This window comes from Notolepis coatsorum (assembly GCF_963971535.1).
Source record: "Notolepis coatsorum genome assembly, chromosome: 2".
NCBI classification, from domain to species: Eukaryota; Metazoa; Chordata; class Actinopteri; order Aulopiformes; family Paralepididae; genus Notolepis; species Notolepis coatsorum.
In genome coordinates, this window is record NC_140166.1 from 71,051,000 (window position 1) to 71,071,551 (window position 20,552).

At 41.9% G+C, this 20,552-nt stretch overlaps 1 protein-coding gene across 1 annotated transcript in view; it reads left to right on the forward strand.

The window, feature by feature from the left end:
* The window catches only part of sbf2 (SET binding factor 2), a 344,856-nt gene that overhangs the window by 53,242 nt on the left and 271,062 nt on the right, over nt 1–20,552 (forward strand). The window lies entirely within an intron of this gene.

Consider the following 20,552-nt stretch of genomic DNA (forward strand, 5'->3'; position numbering starts at 1 on the left):
TCCAGCAGTCATACAGCTTTTGGCTTTTGAGCTGGGGCACAGGGTGAAATGGGGTGGGTGTTTATGTTTAATTTTCTATTAATCTTTTATAAAGTTTGTAATATAGTACTTTTATAAAGTCCAACATGGTGAGGTCCTCATGGTAAACGGGGAGCTCATCCTTGTGACTGTACTACTACTAAGGGTCAGGAGATTCCTATTCCTATTTATCTTTATTGTACTATATTCTATTGTGCTATATTTAATTTAGTTTATATCCCATTTAATATTATTCAACCTCTTTATTTACAGTTGTACAGCCCTGGCCTATATTTAATTGTATTTCATAATTCTATTCTATTCTATTGTGCTCAACTTAGTTTTAAACTTACTCCACCTCTTATTATCTGTCTGTTAAGGTCTGTCCGCTAATGTCGCACCGAAAACGACCAAAGCAAATTCCTTGTATGTGAAAACTACTTGGCAAATAAAGACCTTTATGATTCTGATTCTGAGATACTCATTTGGAAAATGAAGGTTTGGCCTTCAACAAAATCAATAGGGTTCATCCTCTAGGGGTCATGAATGTTCACAACAAAATGTAAACGATTCTGATAAACTCCTCAATTATCATGTTCACACCAATGTGGCAGCAGCGGACGGGGCGCTGGTAGAAGTCTGGGTGAATCCATCATCTACCTGATGCTTTACATTTCAAGGCGGCACAGCAAGAAGGTCCTGGGTTCACAGTGGTTAGCACTGCTGCCTCACAGCAAAAAGGCCCTGGGTTCACAGTGGTTAGCAGCACTGCTGCCTCACAGCAAGAAGGCCCTGGGTTCACAGTGGTTAGCACTGCTGCCTCACAGCAAGAAGGTCCTGGGTTCACAGTGGTTAGCACTGCTGCCTCACAGCAAGAAGGTCCTGGGTTCACAGTGGTTAGCACTGCTGCCTCACAGCAAGAAGGTCCTGGGTTCACAGTGGTTAGCACTGCTGCCTCACAGCAAGAAGGCCCTGGGTTCACAGTGGTTAGCACTGCTGCCTCACAGCAAGAAGGTCCTGGGTTCACAGTGGTTAGCACTGCTGCCTCACAGCAAGAAGGTCCTGGGTTCACAGTGGTTAGCACTGCTGCCTCACAGCAAGAAGGCCCTGGGTTCACAGTGGTTAGCACTGCTGCCTCACAGCAAGAAGGCCCTGGGTTCACAGTGGATAGCACTGCTGCCTCACAGCAAGAAGGTCCTGGGTTCACAGTGGTTAGCACTGCTGCCTCACAGCAAGAAGGTCCTGGGTTCACAGTGGTTAGCACTGCTGCCTCACAGCAAGAAGGTCCTGGGTTCAGAGTGGTTAGCACTGCTGCCTCACAGCAAGAAGGTCCTGGGTTCACAGCAGGGTTCGAAATTAACGGGGGCTTGGGGCATAATGCCCTTGAAAATGGACAAAATGCCCTCGAAAATCAGTTAAGGGGGGCACTTAATGCTCCCGACAGTTTACTAATTATATATATATATTTATCCGGTAATGGAGCGTCTGTGGGAGTACGGTTCAGATGACGCGCAAATAAAAAAAAAATCATTTGGCGGAGCCGGTGTTCTGCACTGGCTGCAGGCAGCAGCAGCCAGCTGCCAGGTGCTAGTCAGTTTGTGTAAAAATGGCACGCACAATATAAATCAATCTTCATTACGACTTTAAAAACATAGCCATTAACATTACATAGGCCTACACACATCTTGCCATAGCGTTAGGAGTTTGTAAACACAACGCACGTTTTAACTATGGTAGCCCGACGCAGCCCGCAAGCTAATACTGTAGTCAATGAAATGTCACCGTAGCTACTAGCTACTGTAGCAGAGGAGGAAATGGGAGTCTGAGAGGCGGGGTGTTTAAAGACAATGATAGGCGTTTATTCAACATCCAAGAAGGCTAACATACAACTGTGTTTTACTAACTCCAACCTGGACTATTGCCGCTTTTCCACTGCATGTTGATGTTATGAACGTCTCCGGAGCTGATAACATTGCCTGAGCTGGTGGTCCGTGACGATAAAATGTCCGTGGGGACCCGGCGCCAACCCATAGATAGTTCCAACTCACCGAATTACGTAATCCACCACAGTTGCACTCAATATTTAAATAATGTTAGTCTAAATAAATGTAGACAGAAACATAATAATTTCAAGCAGAAAACGAATCTTTCCATTAAGAACTGACAATCAGGGAATTTAAACATGGTTGACATTGTTTTTGTGTGTTTATATTAAAGAAAGGAAAGTCTAGTGCTGGCTGAGCATATTGTTTGTTTGCACTAAGTTAATACTTTGACAAATGTAGCCTATATTTTTCAGTCAGTTCGGTCTTTGTGTGCCAAACATTATTTAAGGCTGTAAACACTGTAAACCTTTTATTTTATTTTTAATAAATGAGAAGCATGTTTAGATTTGAGTGTTACATTTTTTTTTTATAAAAATTAACATATATCGAACTGAAAACCGTGACCCCAAAATCGTGATACGAACTGTCCCACCCCTACCATTTATCATAAAAATTCAGTGCCCCCGAAATACAAAAAAAAGCCCCCGAAAATCAATTAAGGGGGGCAAAAAAAGCCCTTGAAAAAAAATGTTAATTTCTAACCCTGGTTCACAGTGGTTAGCACTGCTGCCTCACAGCAAGAAGGTCCTGGGTTCACAGTGGTTAGCACTGCTGCCTCACAGCTAGAAGGTCCTGGGTTCACAGTGGTTAGCACTGCTGCCTCACAGCAAGAAGGTCCTGGGTTCACAGTGGTTAGCACTGCTGCCTCACAGCAAGAAGGTCCTGGGTTCACAGTGGTTAGCACTGCTGCCTCACAGCTAGAAGGTCCTGGGTTCACAGTGGTTAGCACTGCTGCCTCACAGCAAGAAGGTCCTGGGTTCACAGTGGTTAGCACTGCTGCCTCACAGCAAGAAGGTCCTGGGTTTGAACCCCAGCAGGGGGCCTTTCTGTGTGGAGTTTGCATGTTCTCCCTGTGTTGACGTGGGTTTCCTCCAGGTACTCCGGTTTCCCCCCACACCATAAAGACATGCATGGTAGGCAGGGACTACAGATGAAAACTAGCTCATTAGCTAATTCTGACACATTTATACATTGATGTGGAAAGTGAAGATGTTTATTAATGTGCACTGTCCCTGCGTAAAGAAAATTAAATAAACTTAAACTTAAGGCTACAACTACATTTACATTTACATTTAGTCATTTAGCTGACGCTAATGACATTGAACTACAATGACAGATTTGTCCCATGTATCCATATTTGTCAAATACATTCTGAAACACAGCCTGTGTATTAGTTCAATCCTTGAAGATAGGAGACCATTTTGCCCCCGGATGAATAGGAACTGTGTTTTGAAACTGAAGGCATGACTGAGGTTTTAAAATAACTCTGAGATGAAATCACAGGGTCAGACAAGGCACTGTGATAAACTGCATGTTGGGAGACTGTCCTCAAGATGTTCTTGGCGCGGTGAAGAAAGGATGTCTTAATTGGATTCAATCTTCATTATTCTTAGCTTTTCCATTCTGTAGTGTCAACCCTGAAATATATTTTTAGTCTGTTGTGACTCATTGCAAGATGTTGACAAGAATTATTGCATCCAATTTGAGTTTCAATGCTTTGCAAGACTCCACCATATGTGGCCTTGTGCAGTGTTTTAGTTTTTAATCTTTTTGTGAGTTATTGCACCATTACAGATCCCCTCCATTTATCTAAAACGTTTTTATTATGGTTAACTCTTGGAGGCATGACTTTGACTATACAGATTGTTATTAACTCTTTGAGGCATGTCTATGACTATACAGATTGTTATTAACTCTTTGAGGCATGTCTATGACTATACAGATTGTTATTAACTCCTCTTAGAGGCATGACTTTGACTATACAGATTGTTATTTGTGACTTTGACTATACAGATTGTTATTTGTGACTTTGACTATACAGATTGTTATTTGTGACTTTGACTAAGATACAAATTGTTATTTGTGACTTTGACTACGGTATACAGATTGTTATTTGTGACTTTAGTTTGACCATACAGATTGTTATTTGTGACTTTGACTATACAGATTGTTATTTGTGACTTTGACTATACAGATTGTTATTTGTGACTTTGACTATACAGATTATTTGTGACTTTGACTATACAGATTGTTATTTGTGACTTTGACTTATACAGATTGTTATTTGTGACTTTGACTATACAGATTGTTATTTGTGACTTTGACCATACAGATTGTTATTTGTGACTTTGACTATACAGATTGTTATTTGTGACTTTGACTATACACATTGTTATTTGTGACTTTGACTATACACATTGTTATTTGTGAATTTGACCATACAGATTGTTATTTGTGACTTTGACTGATACAGATTGTTATTTTGTGACTTTGACTATACAGATTGTTATTTGTGACTTTGACTATACACATTGTTATTTGTGACTTTAACTTATACAGATTGTTATTTGTGAATTTGACCATACAGATTGTTATTTGTGAATTTGACCATACAGATTGTTATTTGTGACTTTGACTGATACAGATTGTTATTTTGTGACTTTCACTATACAGTAGGCATGGGCCGGTTACCGGTTCATTACATATTCATAATCATGAAAGTGTAGTGCCGAAGGACAGGAGTCTGAGGCGCGGTGTCGAAAGACAACGCTAAACATCAACTCAACGTCAACACTGCTAAGTTGCTAGCAGGAACTAGTTTGCAGACAGGAAAGTAACAAACAATATGGTCCGTGCGGAACCCTTATCCCCAACACATAGTTCCGTGGGTGAATTATGTTGATCCACCACAAAAGATGGAATTGTTTAAATGTATGTTTAATCCAGTAAGAATAGTACTAGGCTATATAACATACATCTGTGCAAGTAGATTACATTAACAAAACGTATCGCCCTTTTTTTTTAATTTAAACTTTTTTTTACTTTGTTTATTGAAGTTTTTGTTGCAATATGAAATGAGCAGTAGGGCTGACCTTCGAATTCTTTTAATTCGAAGCTTCGAATTAAAAAAAAATCTTAATTTTTAATACGTTTTTTTTTTTTTTTTTTTTTATGTTGTGGGACTTGTACAGCACTTGGATTGGATTAAAGTGCATTGGATTAATGAATTAAGTAGCCCCTTTCGTGACTGTGACGCAGCCAAGACGGCTGTGTGATTTAATTCAAGGTGGATCGCTGTTGTCGTTTGAACAACTTCAGATTTCATGGGAACTACCAATCCCCCAAATCAAGAATGTTTAAGATGAATGAAGTAAGATTTTGATTATTTGAAATATGGCCTGTGTAGACTAAACTATGCACAGAATTATGTCAGTCTACAAGGTCCGGATTCTACATGGTCCGGCAATGTAGACCTTGTAGACTCCACTACAGACCAATTATCAGTGAATGTTCATGCATTTTTAAGAAGGGCAACTTCCACAAAAAAACAAAGAACTCACCAAAACATCTCAGTAGCACCTTATCTAAATGTTCTATTTCATATATGGAGATTCATATTTATTTATGTATTGCATGCATTTCTACATTTTATTTCCTATTTTGTTTATTCATCCCAGTATCTTTCTTTCTTATGTGTGGAATTCTACAAGACATTTACATTCACATTTACATTTAGTCATTTAGCTGACGCTTTTATCCAAAGCGACTTACAAGTTCTGTACGACAGGTCATCAGGAAGGATACAACTCTTATCAGCTGAGTAACAATATTCATCAAAGTGTTGCGTGTTACAGTGTAGGTTAGTTTATTAGGACAAGTGCATGACAGTAAGGTTAGTTAGGGTTAGATTTTTTTTATTTTATTTTTAAAATTTTATTTCAGATAATGGTTGAAGAAGTGCGTCTTTAGTCGACGGCGAAAGATTGGACGGGATTCGGCTGTCCTAACTGGGGTGGGTAGTTCATTCCACCATTGTGGGGCAAGGACTGAGAATAGGCGTGTAGGTGGTGTATATATGTGTTTGAGGATGATATCCTTCAAACAGGCAATAGTGATGATATAATTTGTGCAGTGCTGAGCTGGGTTCCTTTCCTCCAGTGTATTTGTCCCCCGACCCAACCCAATGGCCCCATGCACGCACACACACACACACACACACACACACACACACACACACACACACACACACACACACACACACACACACACACACACACACACACACACACACACACACACACACACACACACACAGAAGTAAAACGAAAAAAAAAATGAATTTAGATTTATTAATTTTTTTTTTTACTTCGATTTTTTTTTAATGTTCGAAGCTTGTGCCATCGAACGAAGCTTCGAAGCTTCGAAGTATTTAAGACAGCCCTAATGAGCAGTAGGTCAAACTGTACACATACGTTACGTATATGCTAGACATTATTTTTCCAAATGAAAATTCACAATCCGTCAACAACTTATAATACATCCAACCTAAGACGCTCAAAGCTTTTTGTTCTTCTTTTTTCAAAGCGGAGCCTTGAAAAAAAGGCTTTGAGTGGACACATCACCACCACAACAAGTCACCTGCAACATCACCACCGCCACGGTGTTAAAAGCCCACGACGACGGCTCGAGCACGCTTGTACTTATTGACGAGTCGTTTGCTAAATTAAAGAAGTTTGACAGAAATGACCCAAGGGCTCAAGCCGCTAGCTTTTAAGCAGTCCTTGGTGGTGCAAATTAACCTGGCTACTACGGAGCAATAAGTGACTGCGTATACAACCAAGGGTTGCATCACAGCCATGAAAGGGGCTAGCTTTGCTTAGCTCCTCGCGTCGTCGTAGGCTTCTAAGTTAACACAATAACACATCATCGTAGCGGTGGTGATGCCGCAGGTGACCCGTCAGGCTGGATGTATTACAAGTTGTTGCCCTTTTCCCTCCTTGTGGAACTTCTGCATTGCATTTATTACAAATAGCAAGCAAACTTTTTCCTCTGAAATTCCGAGTACCGACGCGGCCATCTTTGTTGTTAACGTTCACGCTGATTCAGAAACTTATGTGGCTACGTTACAGCCAAGAAAGGGAGCGCTGGATTTGTGTAAAACGCCCTGTTCCTAAACCACACGCTATCAGTCGTACCATAGTACTGGCAAAACGGGAGGAGCCTACAGTCAAAACAAACGCACTTCATTCCAATTCACCCACACCGCATTTTCTTTTACCAAAAAATATATTATATTATCGGAGCTATTAATAACGTTATCGGGTTTATCGGGATGACGTCATAATTGCCGATATCGGCCCGATAATTATCGGCCCGATAATTATCGTGCATCCCTAATATATATTATACTATTTTTTTTTTTTTTTTTTTTTTTTTTTAAACTAATAGTCGACTAACATTTTGGCCAATCATAGTCGACCATCCAAATCCTTAGTCGGGGACAGCCCTATTTGACAATAATATTTTTAGAGTAGGGAGAGAGGCAGGAAAAAGTAGAGGTGCGTGAGCAAGAGCAGCCAGTGAGGCAGGGCTGGAAGAGGAGGATTCCAAATACAACCACACAGGAGATGAAGGTGTGTTTTCAAACCGTGCCCAATGTTGTAATAAAAAGTTGGCTGCCCAATAATACAATTTAAAATTGGGCAGAGCCATCCCTCCCAGAGGTTTTGTAGGAGGGCTCTGCCGAGCCTAGGGACTCTCCTGTTCCAGATGAACTGCGACACCAAACTATAAATCTTCTGGAAAAATGCTTGTGTAAGAAAGATGGGTAAACACTGAAAATGGTATGAGAATTTTGGCAGGGAGTTAATCTTAACTGAATTGACTCGCGCAGTTAAGGACAGGGGTAATAGCGACCATCGTTCAAAGTATTTATTCCGTTTGCTTAACAAAGGGGAGAAGTTCAATTTAAATAAGTCCTTAAATTTGTCTGTGAAACGAATGCCAAGATATGTGAAGTCAAGTGGGGACATTTTAAAGGGCAAAGTATGCAAGGGGTAATCTCGACCTTCTGCATTCAGAGGGAATAGCTCACTTTTATCTAAGTTTAGTTTATATCCTGATATTTCACCAAATGAACTGAAAACGCCAAGGGCAGCTGGAATAGAGACCGAGAGATCCCATACATATAAAAGCAAGTCATCTGCATAAAGTGAAGTCTTCTGTTCGATGCCAAATCTATGAATACCAGTTATGTTAGGATTTGATCTTAGAGCAATGGCCAATGGTTCTATAAATTGCAATATTAAATAGTAAAGGACTCAGATTGCAGCCTTGCCGAGTAGAGTGAAAGAGAGGGAAATATTCAGAATGTGTGTTATTGGTTCGTATTGCCCTTTTGACATGTAACCTACATATTCATAAGCATGAACGTTTATGTGGAAGTATTTTTTATTCTGTACTTAGTTTGAAAGTGGTCAGACAGTTCCCTCTGTGTGTAATACACAGTCCACTCTTCACACATTCATAAATAACCCTTACAGAAAAGCTGATTGTGCGCTGTAATAAAAGACGTTTTGTTCAGCGGAGATTTTTAATTTTTTTTTACAGAATACCTGTGAAACCGTGGTATTTTTGCCCAAGGTGCCTACTATACCAGAGCGCCTTTTTCCACATTCTTCCCCCTGGAGAGGGAGAGCTTCTCTGTACTTCCCAGAAATACGAGTTGCATGTCATGTGTGATGTCATTAATCGGTCGAACCAATCACGGGCCAATGTATGGTAACCTGTAGCTTCAACATACACAGACAGCTGGACAGGTATTGACACGTTTTGAAAGCTAATAAAAAAATATATATATTTATAAAGCGCTTTTCAAGAACCCAAAGACTCATATAAGCCACAGACTTGGAATTCCTGGTAAATATCAACGGTTGCTTGTTGCCAAATTGCATGATTGATTGATTTATTGAAAGTTTTATTAACAGATTGCAGAATGGGTACAATACAGTATGGCTCAATACACACAATTGTTAAGGGGATGCAGACCATAGAAAGACTTACTGTACGTCTTGTTTACATCAGGGTCCCCCATTTTCAATACATCGTATATTCATCGTATATTCATAGATCCTTGCGTTCTCAATGAGGAGTAAAGGTGCTAAGCCACTGTCGGTAGTTTATTGAACAATTTGGTGGAAAAGACATATGTATACAACTTGTTATTTAATCTAGAAATTGTTTTAAGGGTTTAATACATCTGGATGATCTGGAGGGGATCTTTAAAGCTTGCAACGATTAACCTTGTGCAACCTCGCGTTAAAAAAAAACAAAGTGACTCGAGCTGAGGCCGGAGGAGCCTACGGTGCTAAAAAGTCCGTCTCCATCTGCGTCTCTCGGCGCCGCCGACTCTACTCGCCTTCAGGTCTTCCACTCCGTCCGCGCAGGTGAATGACCTTACCTGCTTAAATAGGAGAGAGACGCCGCTCCCCTCGGGTTGAGCTCCCTCCTCGCTCCCCTGCGTCGCCTCGCCAGACGGGATCGCTAACAAATGAATGGCCTCCTCACTCCTGTAATCTGCTTCGTGTTAGTGGTCCAGGGTTCAGTTTCTTACACTTAATCTTTGACCACATTCCCCCGTGAAACATCTTGATTTAATCCAACCCTGTAATTTATTTATTGGCCATAACCGATTCCAGATCTGCGGACGCATTTCGGCTCCATTCTTTCAACCTTTCTGGGGTGTTTATTTCGCATGTCGTTGGCAATGTCACATTTGACTTTAATTCCCCCCCGTCAATTTTCTCATTGCCGTGAGCAGTGTTGTTAATGCGCTCACATGCCGTGTGCAGTGTTGTTAATGCGCTCACATGCCGTGTGCAGTGTTGTTAATGCGCTCACATGCCGTGTGCAGTGTTGTTAATGCGCTCACATGCCGTGTGCAGTGTTGTTAATGCGCTCACATGCCGTGTGCAGTGTTGTTAATGCGCTCACATGCCGTGTGCAGTGTTGTTAATGCGCTCACATGCCGTGTGCAGTGTTGTTAATGCTCTCACATGCCGTGTGCAGTGTTGTTAATGCACTCACATGCCGTGTGCAGTGTTGTTAATGCACTCACATGCCGTGTGCAGTGTTGTTAATGCACTCACATGCCGTGTGCAGTGTTGTTAATGCACTCACATGCCGTGTGCAGTGTTGTTAATGCTCTCGTTAATGCTCTCACATGCCGTGTGCAGTGTTGTTAATGCTCTCACATGCCGTGTGCAGTGTTGTTAATGCGCTCACATGCCGTGTGCAGTGTTGTTAATGCTCTCGCATGCCGTGTGCAGTGTTGTTAATGCTCTCGTTAATGCTCTCACATGCCGTGTGCAGTGTTGTTAATGCGCTCACATGCCGTGTGCAGTGTTGTTAATGCTCTCGTTAATGCTCTCGCATGCCGTGTGCAGTGTTGTTAATGCTCTCGTTAATGCGCTCACATGCCGTGTGCAGTGTTGTTAATGTTATACAGTTCGTTTTCATGTTCTACCTCAGATTTGTGGACACTACAGACTTGTCTTTCTTGCCCGCAACTTAAAGTAATGGCTTTGCTTGTCCCAATGACAATACTGACCAAATGGAGATTTCTCTTTCTCTTGACCATTTATTTTGTTTGCTTTTTAATTTAAAATACAGTTTGAAACCGTCTGTACACAGTCAGACTTGAGATTTAATTTATTTAATTTATTTTTCATTATTAATACCAATACCATAATTGAGATTTTATTTATTTATTTATTTCCATTGTTAATGCCAGTTATAAAAGTGTTATTGTTATACAGTTCGTGTTCATGTTCTACCTCCGATTTGTGGTTTGGCAAGTAGGCCTAGTTTGTCATGTTCTGACGATAAAGAATATTCGGAACCACAATTGACCTTCTGGTTTCTTCAGCTTTCATTCAGCAGCAAAAATAGCCTTTAAATAATTATTTCATGTATATCGAGATAATTATCGATATCGAGTGATTTGAATTTTTTTATCATAACATTTTTGGCCATATCGCCCAGCCCTACTGTTAGGCCAGTTTGTGCTCCTGTTGGCCAGTTTGTGCTCCTGTTGGCCAGTCTGTGCTCCTGTTGGCCAGTTTGAGCTCCTGTTGGCCAGTTTGTGCTCCTGTTGGCCAGTCTGTGCTCCTGTTGGCCAGTTTGAGCTCCTGTTGGCCAGTTTGTGCTCTTGTTAGGCCAGTTTGAGCTCCTGTTGGTCAGTTTGAGCTCCTGTTGGCCAGTTTGTGCTCCTGTTAGGCCAGTTTGTGCTCCTGTTGGCCAGTCTGTGCTCCTGTTGGCCAGTTTGAGCTCCTGTTGGCCAGTTTGTGCTCCTGTTAGGCCAGTTTGAGCTCCTGTTGATCAGTTTGAGCTCCTGTTGGCCAGTTTGAGCTCCTGTTGGCCAGTTTGAGCTCCTGTTGGCCAGTTTGAGCTCCTGTTAGGCCAGTTTGTGCTCCTGCTAGGACAGTTTGAGCTCCTGTTAGGCCAGTTTGAGCTCCTGTTGGCCAGTTTGAGCTCCTGTTAGGCCAGTTTGTGCTCCTGCTAGGCCAGTTTGAGCTCCTGCTAGGCCAGTTTGTGCTCCTGTTGGCCAGTTTGTGCTCCTGCTAGGACAGTTTGAGCTCCTGCTAGGCCAGTTTGTGCTCCTGTTGGCCAGTTTGTGCTCCTGCTAGACCAGTTTGAGCTCCTATTGGCCAGTTTGGGATCCTGTTTAAAAAATGCTCCTTGCTTGCTTTAGTTTAGGAGATAAACCCACGTGTGGTATTATCAGAATGACGCGCGTGTCCTCCTGTCTTCCTCCTCATTAATCACGTCAGGCCACCTGTAATAATAGACGTCAACCGGCACCAACTATCAGGGACAGAGAGACTTGTTATGTTATGGTCCAATCAATGCATCATCCCTCTGTTACCAGGGCTGAACGATGCAAAGTGTTGCAATTGTGATATAATTGACAATAATTAAAAGGAATATTGTTTTATTTAGTCTTAATGAGCATTTTCATTGAAAAAAGTACAACAATGATGATGATGTGATTGTTGTTGGATCGTTACTAAACAAATATGTTTTCTTTCCTCTGTAGAATAGGATTTGTAGGCCAGGGAATCTTTGCAGCCCCATGATACTTAATCTAGAGTGGTATTTTGAAATATGTAGCCTTTTTCAAATATTGTAGCTTCCTGTGATTTGGATATTGCACTTAGTAGACAGGCTGACAATCAGCCATAGATGGACAGAGCAGACCAAGATAAGATTTGATATATGTATGATGAGTGTGCTACGTTTAAAAGACAAACATTTTGAAGAGCCGTCCATCGGCTAGCCCGCTAGCTTACTGACGTGTCCAAGCTAACCACTGTCTTCCCTGATCAGAAGAGGGCTGTAAGAATCACACATAAAGTGAATTATCGAGAACACACAAACATATTATTTATTAAATCTAGAATAATTAAACTTGAAGACATGGTTACGTTTCAAACAGTGTTAATTATGTTTAGGGCAAGAAATAAGACACTGCCAGAAAAGTTACAAAATCTTTTTCATTTAGAAAGTGAGTTTAGTAGGAGGAGATTACATTTTAAACATCAGTTTGCACGTACCACACTTAAACATGTGTCCTTCAGTTATTGGTGTAAAGTTGTGGAATTATCTCCATAGTGAGCTTAAGGGATGTAATAGTGTTTGTCAATTCAAAAAGAATTATAAAAAAAAAATGAATTTAGTCGGGGCCGATTTAAAGGTGTTTGCCAAGGTGCTGGCCCGTCGCCTGCAGAGATTTATGTCTGTATTGGTACACTGCGATCAAACTGGTTTTATCCCGGGGCGTCTGGCTGCAGATAATCTTAGGAGGCTGTTGCATGTAATCGATAACAGTAAAGACAATACAACTCCATCCACAGTTCTGTCTTTGGATGCCATGAAGGCGTTTGACAGACTTGAGTGGTCATACCTGTGGAAGGTACTTGAGGTCATGGGTCTTGGAAAGAGTTTTATTCATATGATTAAAGTCCTGTATGCCTCGCCGTCTGCGATGATACTGACAGGCAAAAACTGTTCCACACTCTTTCCAGTCTCCAGATCTTCTAGACAGGGTTGCCCTCTGAGCCCGGGACTGTTCGCGCTTTCCCTCGAACCTTTGGCCCAATTTATTAGGCAATCGGAGGACATCGTCCCCATAATGGTCAACAATACTCCACACAAAATTGCTCTCTATGCGGATGACCTGCTGATTTTCATGGACGACCCCTCCCGGTCGGCCACAAAATTATTGAGGATAATCGACGACTTTGGTAAATTGTCAGGTTTTAAGATTAACTGGAACAAATCAGCCTGCCTACCTCTTAATGAACTGGCCAAGGCGGTACGACTACCAGCTGATATCCCCATAGTAGAACATTTTAAATACTTGGGCATAGAGATATTCCTCACGCTGAACCAAACTACTAAGTACAACTTCACGGGTACTTATGATAAAATACGCCAGGATCTAGACAGGTGGTCGTCCCTTCCTAACTCCTTACAAGCCCGGGCTTCCATAATCAAAACGAACATCCTGCCTAGGATAAATTTTATTAGCTCAATGCTCCCCCTGCCCCCTCCAATAGACCACTGGCGCAAGGTGCAATCGATGGTATCTAAGTTTATCTGGAATAACAAACGCCCGAGAATCAAAAGGGCTACTACTCAACGTAGAAAACAAGATGGGGGCCTCGCAATCCCTGATTTTAAACTTTATTTCTGGTCCTTTTCACTGAGACCTCTGATGTGCTGGCTAGACCCTGTAGAGGCTGTATCGTGGCGCTCCTTAGAAGCGGCGGCGGTATCTCCGCTAAGATTGCAGGATGTAGTGTACTCCACTGTCTCTATTTCGAAATGCCGGCTGAGGTATGGACCGATCATAACTCACGTTATCCAAACGTGGCGTAATGTACAGAGGTCGTGTGGGGTTAAATGCCCTTGGCACCTGGACTCTCCAATTTTTAATAACCAGCAATTACTTGTTGGACACAAGCCGGTTAATATTCCTCAATGGCAAAGGAGGGGAGTGCATACTCTGGAGGATATTTATGATAAGAATGGCCTCCGTGCGTTTCAGGACTTAAGAGAATTTTATGATCTTCCCGGCGAGTCCTTCTTTCTTTACCTTCAACTAAGGTCAGCACTGAGGGCGCATGGCGTACCGTGGGCTCAAGCCTTGCACCCACACCCCTTCCTCAGGCTCATAGTGGACAGGACGACATCCAGAGGGTTTGTCTCCGACTTTTATACGCTCTTAACCCTTGTGCTGTCCTAACGATGAGGGAGCTCACTGGGCTTAAGGGAGAGGAAAAGATACATCATGTTTAAAGCCATATAATTTTAACTGTTTACTATTTAACATTTTTTTTTACCCATGTTTAACATTCATAGCCTATTCTCAAGATATCTGTAAAAAATTACACATATTTTCGAATTTTAACCACTTAAATTAGTGTTTGTTTGATACCACGTCAGTTTTTATTGAAAAAAAATGTTTTTTCATCGAAAAAGACGGATAAATGTTGTTTTTGACCATATTTCCAATATTTATTTTTGATAAATACCAATTAGTAATATCTCGACGAATTACCTCTGAATACGAATCAAAAAAAATATTAAAGATTCTATGACTATTTCGACCAGAAACGGCGTTGAGGCGAAACTTTACCAAGTGGTCAACTGCGAGGGCGGTTCAAAAGAAACGGATACATGTTGTTTTTGACCATATTTCTAATATTTATTTTTGATAAATACCAATTAGAAATATCTCGACGAATTACCTCTGAATACGAATCAAAAAAAATATTAAAGATTCGATGACTAGTTCGACCAGAAACGGCGTTGAGGCGAAGGTTCTGTCTTGAAAATCCACTCGCTCCCCGAGTCCCCCCCCCCCACCACCACGGAGTTTTTCATCGAAAAAGACGGATAAATGTTTGTTTTGACCATATTTCTAATATTTATTTTTGATAAATACCAATTAGAAATATCTCGACGAATTACCTCTGAATACGAATCAAAAAAAATATTAAAGATTCGATGACTAGTTCGACCAGAAACGGCGTTGAGGCGAAACTTTACCAAGTGGTCAACTGCGAGGGCGGTTCAAAAGAAACGGATACATGTTGTTTTTGACCATATTTCTAATATTTATTTTTGATAAATACCAATTAGAAATATCTCGACGAATTACCTCTGAATACGAATCAAAAAAAATATTAAAGATTCGATGACTAGTTCGACCAGAAACGGCGTTGAGGCGAACGTTACGAAGCGCTCAGCGGTTCGAAAAAAACGGATACATGTTGTTTGACCATATTTCTAATATTTATTTTTGATAAATACCAATTAGAAATATCTCGACGAATTACCTCTGAATACGAATCAAAAGAAATATTAAAGATTCGATGACTAGTTCGACCAGAAACGGCGTTGAGGCGAAACTTTACCAAGTGGTCAACTGACCTGCATAATGCTCCGGGCGCTTCGATGTGCTGCTCCGGCAGGAATATTCGGCTCGGCTCGCTGGTGAAACAAGAACCAGAGGTGATCCGCGCAGTACACTTCCTCGTTGGCGCGTGCCGGCTATGGGGGTCTTGTTTTTCGGCGTGTGGCGCGCTGTGGACTGCGCGGTCCGGTTCGCCTCTGGTTCTGTCTTGAAAATCCACTCGCCCCCCCCCCCCACCACCACAAAACCTGTGTGCCGAGTTTCAATCACCAGCAGCCCGCTTCAGCCTAATTCACCTCCCCCTGACTTGTGGCAAAGTTATCTGTGGAGCGATGACGCCACCATGAGTTTTACATCGGTAACAGCACATCCCGGCAATTACAAGGTCCTTATCTCGTGGAATATGCAAAGGATGGCAAGATATAGAGAGAATTGAACGAATAAGAGCAGATTAAAAAATGCTTAAAAATGCCGTTTTAACGTTGAAGTGGATGGGAGTAGAAAAAGTAACTAGGGGTGAACAAGTCACTAAATCTGTAACTACTATTTCTAGAGTGTTTCATGTTATAAGCTTTTCACACAATGAACATGTATGTAAAATTACGATATTTACCCAATTTCATGAAATAATAATAAACACAGACACCGCTGTGCTCACACACACACTCAAAATATTTCAAAAAAGTAGAAAAAGCGACTAGGGGTGCACAAGGGTTCAATCCACGCATAAAAATTTATCATTGGATACAATCTGGCGTGTGGATATCCCGGAGTTGGACCCCGAGTTTGACTGGGATGATGTTTGGGCAAATGTGGCATTATCTTCCCGCAACCCCAATCACCAGCAAATTAATTTTAATTATATTCATAGGACCTATCTTACACCTAGGAAGCTATATGCTATGGGACTGATAACCGACTCTCGGTGCACTTTGTGCTCTCAAAAGGCCACTGGCACTTATATGCATATGTATTGGGATTGCCCACCAGTGGCCCGCTTCTGGAGGTCAATAACGGACAAACTTTCAGATCTGTGTGGCTTAACTATCCCATTCACAGCTGTTACGCTACTCCTGAACGATATAACGACACTACCCGCGTCCGTACAACTGAAAAGGGTTGTCCTAGCGGGCGTCACAGCAGCGAAGAAGCTAATAGCAATGAGATGGAAGGAGCCTGAGAAGCTTACAATGATTAACTGGTCCCTAACTCTATTGGATGTGATTTATCTTGAGATATCCACAGCCCGGGTGATTGGGGTGGGGCAGGCTGGAATTGACCTATGGTTCGCAGCAGCTGAGAAGGTAAAGACCGCAGTGTGCGGCTGAGCGGGGTTGAGGTGCGTGTTCGGGTGAGTCCGGCGGTCTCTTGGGAGGGGGAGGAGGAAATGTTTTGTCTGTCTTGTCTTTTGTCTTGTCATCTTGAGTTTAGCTGGGGATATTATGGGGGGGGCAGCTATTTAACTATTTCTTCACTGTTTGGCCACTTTTACACGGTCTCTGTGAGTCTATGGAACACCTCTACAGGTTTTTGTTTTTTCATGAAGGTTCATTGCTCTGTTTTCGGGTCGTGTTCTCAAAAAATGGTCCTTGTGGTGGATTGGAGATGTACGTTTTATTAATATAGGGTCACACGGCCGGGAATCGGGGCTGAACACTGGGAAAGACCATTTATTAGATAGTACCCCTTGGAATTAAAATTTAGAAGGTTGAACTCTGTTTTCTTTTCTCTTGTCTGTATAATTGTTAGTCTGTATTATTATTATTGTTTTTGTTATTTTCTTGTGAAGTTCTATGTACTGTGATTGTGGTTAATGTGTTGTCTTGTTTCATGTGAATAATAATAAAAAATTTGATCAAAAAAATAAAAAATGAATTTAGTCAGTATGAAATTCAAATGTTAATCTGAATAGTGAGATCTTTTATATTCTGTTTTTATTATTATTATTTAAAAAGAATTGTCTTGTTTAATCTGTGGATTGTTTGTTTCTTTGTATATGGTATGAATTATTATTTTGTATAAATTAGGCTGTACGCCGACCATCAAGTAATACTCGTTTAGTTGAATGAATGAATGAATGAATGAAAACTTTATTAACAGATTGCAGAATGGGTACAGTGCAGTACAGCTCAATACATACAATTGTTAAGGGGATGCAGACCAGAGAAAGACTTTCGTCTTGTTTCCACCAGGGTCCCCCATTTCCAATTCATCGTAACATATATGACATACATGACATACAGATAGACAGTACTGCTACATCTATACATTTATGACATACCAGATTTGCAATTACAGTACTGTATTTGTGATACAAAAAGAGTCCAGAAAGAACAGAGTATATACATTAGGCGTAGAAACTGTACATTGGATTGGGTAGGTGGGGGTGGGACTGTACATTGGAGGTGGTTGGGGGGGGGGGGGGGGGGGGGGGGTAGGAGTGGGGGGGGGGGGGGGTTGGGTAGGAGTGGGGGGGGGGGGGCTTGGGTAGGAGGGGTGGGTGGGGGACACTGTACAACTGTACAAACAACACTGTACATTGGATTATTGACAAGACCATACTTGGTAATTTACTGTACATTGGCGGGGGTTGTGCTCGGACATTTACAGGGGCCAGTTTCGAGTTGCAGTCTCCCTTAGGTGTTTTTTGAGAGAGTTTTTGAAAGTGGGTAGTGATTCACATTCCTTTACAGCTTTGGGTAGGGCGTTCCACATTGATGTGGCATAATTGCGAAACGTGTTTAGACCCTTGTTTGAGCCGAATCTGGGTTTAACATGATTTGTGGAGCTCCCTCTGGTGTTGTGATCGTGGTATTCACTGACCTTTGGGAAGTATTTAGTCATGTACATGGGTACCTTGGTCGTGTAGTGTATCTTGTAGACCAGGCCCATTGCAAGTTGCTGTACTCTGTCGTCTACTCTAAGCCATCCTAGGTTGTCAAAGTGGGCAGGGGTGAGGTGGGTTCTAGGGGTAAGGTCAAGCAGTAGTCTGACCAGTTTGTTTTGAGATGTTTGTAATTTTGTTTTTAGCGCCTTTGAGGTGCTTTGGTACCATGAGGTGCAAGCATAGTCGTAGTACCCTTGAATGAGTGCTCCTGCTAGAGTCTTCAGGGTATTCTTGTTTACCAGTGAGGAGATCCGGTACAAGAAACGAGTTCGTTGGTTGACTTTTTTTATTACATTGGATGCCATTTTGTCACAGGAAAGATTTGCCTCTAGGATGGAACCCAGGTAGGTAATATCTTCTTTCCTTGTGACAATATTGTCACCCACTGTAACTGAGAAGCCGTCGGTCTTGCTGAGTTTGTTATTTGAACCGAAGAGAATGGACTCTGTTTTGCCCATGTGTAATGATAGTTTGTTATCAGCGAGCCATATGCAGATTTTGCTTAGTTCTGAGCTGAGGGTTTTTTCAACCTGTAATTTGTTCTTGTCAGAGACCAGCAGGGCTGAGTCGTCCGCAAACAGGAACAAGTTGCAGTCACAAGCTGACGACATGTCATTTGCATAAATTAGGAACAGTAGCGGACCTAGTATGCTTCCTTGTGGAACACCACAGTTTACTGTGAGGGGGGGGGATAGGGTACCGTTTACCTCCACCATCTGCTCTCTCCCCTCCAGGTAGGATTGCATCCAGCTCACTGATAGACTATCAAAACCAATTGCTTTTAGCTTGTCAATCAGAATGGTGTGATTGACAGTGTCGAAGGCCTTTTGTAGGTCCAGCATGACCATGCCGCAGTATTTGCCCGCGTCCACCTCTTGTTTGATGTGGTCGTTTAAATAGAGAAGGCATGTGTCAGTGGAGTGGGATGTTCTGAAGCCAGATTGGAATTCGTAGATTAGATTTTTTTCCGCAAGGTATTTTTCGACCTGTTCGTATACAATTTTTTCCATGACTTTCGAGATGGAGGTAAGGATAGAAACAGGGCGGTAGTTGCCTGGGTCTAATTTACTGCCTTTTTTGTGCAGAGGGGTCACTCTCGCAATTTTGAAGTCCTTGGGGACGTGTCCCTGTTTTATAGAGAGGTTTATTATGTGTGTGATGACTGGGGTGATGGCGGCTGCTGAGTCTCTGAGGAATTTGGAGGGGATGTTGTCATGGCCAGTGGCCTTGTTAGGTTGGAGGGCGCTCAGTTTTTTGAGTACCTCATCTGTTGTTACCATTTCCAGTTTGAAGTCGTCTTTGTGGACCCCTAGGTTTTTGTAGTAAGCTACTATGTGTTCTACCCCATAATGCCCTGAGTGGGAGGGTAGTTTGTTTACCAGTGTTGTGGCTATGTTTGTGAAGAAACTATTTAAGTAATTGGCTACATCCAGCTTTTCTGTGATGAGCGTGTTGTCCGTCTTTATGTTTATGTTTGAGAATCTGGTTTTAAGTTTTTTACTGCAGCCTAGTTGGTTATTGAGTAATTTCCAAAGTTCACGCGGTTTGTTTTTGTTTTCCTCGGTTTTGTCATTGATGAATTTTTTCTTTGCTGTTTTGATCATGGAGTTTACATCATTTCTTAGTCTGTTTCTTTGCAGTTTGAGTTCAGTCACGTGGGCTTGGAGTTCACTGCTCGTGCTTATGTTAAGCTTTGACTGACTTTTACGAAACTCAGAGCATTTTTTGTCTCTGGTTTTCATAGCGGTCAGTATTTCAGCGTGCATCCACGGCTCAGCGCGATTTTTTACCCTGGTGGTTCTTAGGGGGGCCATGTTGTTTAGTATCGTTGAAAATTTGGTTTTGAAGCCAAGCCATGTTTCTTCAACCAGTGTACCATTGAGCTCATCTGACCAGTCCAGACCCTCCAGTTCAAGGTTAAAGGCCTCGCTAGAGTAGGTTTTTAGGTCTCTAGATGTGACTGTTTTGTGACAGCCAGCCTTTTGTTTTAGCTTTTTGCGGGTACAGAATATCATATAATGATCACTTAACCCGCATGCTATAACCCCTTTATTGGCGATCTTGGACTTGTCAGAGGTCAGGATGAGGTCAATGGTAGTCTGAGTTGACTCACACACACGTGTGGGTTGTGTGATTAGTTGGCTGAGGCCGTGCAGATCACAAAACCTATTGTAGGATTTGAAGACGGGTGCATCTTTTTGTTGCATATCCGTGTTCCAATCCCCAATAAGAATCATTTCTGTATCCTCAACTCCAGCTAAGCACTCATCCAACACGTCAT